This window comes from Pteropus vampyrus, unplaced genomic scaffold (genome assembly GCF_000151845.1).
Source record: "Pteropus vampyrus isolate Shadow unplaced genomic scaffold, Pvam_2.0 Scaffold23158, whole genome shotgun sequence".
NCBI lineage: Eukaryota > Metazoa > Chordata > Mammalia > Chiroptera > Pteropodidae > Pteropus > Pteropus vampyrus.
The window spans coordinates 1-1,445 of record NW_011911939.1 but is presented as its reverse complement, the minus strand read 5'-3'; the positions used below and the strand labels follow the sequence as shown (position 1 = coordinate 1,445).

Genomic DNA, 1,445 nt, shown 5'->3' with positions numbered 1-1,445 from the left:
ATTTATACAATTATTAGTGATTCTTATTGACATGTGTGACCAAATGTACAGTTAATTTTGTAAAACTGTCATGTGTGCATTTCAAATGAAAATACGTTCTCTGATTTTAGGATATAAATTTTGATATATATCTATTAGGGCCATTCAAATTTGTATTTTCTTGAATGACTTGAATTGATACATGTCATTTAAAGGTGCTCAGTGTTATTTCATTCTTTTATTTCTGTTGTTGCTGATTCAAATTTGACTTTCTTTTAATGACCTTCTTCTTTTCATTTTCTACATTCTGCCAGTTTATGTTTCTTTTATTCTCATTTCCTTTCTTTGTTTTTTTTTGGTGTGTGTGTGTGTGTGTGTGTGTGTGTGTGTGTGTGTTTAAGAGAGGCAACCCTTAGTTGACCTCACAAATTGCAAGGACTTTGTCAGCTTACAATTCCTTATTTTTTTTATTTTTTACACCTACAGCACCTGGTCTTCCTAGGTGGTCTCCCATCCAAGTACTAACCAGACCCGACCCTGCTTAGCTTCTGAGATCAGACGGAATCAGGCTTGTTCAGGGTATCATGGCCGTAGATTCAGTTCCCTTCTTTGAAATCTTATATCTCTTAAGCCTTATTTTGGAGAAGGCATATATTTTTTTTTAATATTCTAAACTGAATGTAGAATTTTTTTAAAACTGTGTTTGTATTGTAACATTTTTTCTAAAATTGTTTTTGTCTTTTATTTTTAATGTTTGACTCTTGTTTATTTGCATTACTTTTGTACATATCCTATACTGGCTATGTTATAATTATAATTCATCTTTGAATAGATAAATGCCTTTTGGGTCAAAGTTTGAAGCAGATTCCAGTTATATGAAACATAAATGTCTCTAGTTATTTTAAGAACCTATTTAAAACAAACTGGAAATTTTCAAAGAATGTGCTGACAGGCATTATTTTATAATGAACAATACAAAGCAGACCCACCAGTGGAGCTTGATACCTCTTCGGTTATCAAGACTAGCTAATCAGAAAGATGTCACTGAAACTGTTGACTTCAAAAACACTGAATCATAGCTTCAATCCAATAGACATTAGGTGGCCTAGTTCTTGGCTCTAGAGCCATGCCCTTCTTTACAGATCCACACCAGCACTAAACAGATACCCCACATTCTGCCTCTTGACACTCTGGATGCTAGCAACTAACACTGAATGTTTTGGCAGGGGTGGGAGTGGAGACATGGCCTTGCTTGACAGCAGAAAAAAAAAACAGGAAAAAACACTTCTGCATTTCAAAATTCATATGAATGCATCTAACTTACAGACTCTACATAAGTTTCAGGTCCCTAGTTATAAGGGAGCTAGAAAAAAAAAAAAAAGAGTTTTTAGCTTTCCAGACTCTGAAGTACAGAAGAATAAAGTAAAATGTGGTTGAAATAAGTATTGAGTGACAACTGAACATAT

The 1,445-nt window shown here is 33.7% G+C and overlaps 1 pseudogene; it reads right to left on the bottom strand.

The window, feature by feature from the left end:
• Positions 1-456: 456 nt before the first annotated feature.
• LOC111735323 lies at positions 457-575 on the bottom strand (annotated as a pseudogene).
• Between the last annotated feature and the right edge of the window lie 870 nt (positions 576-1,445).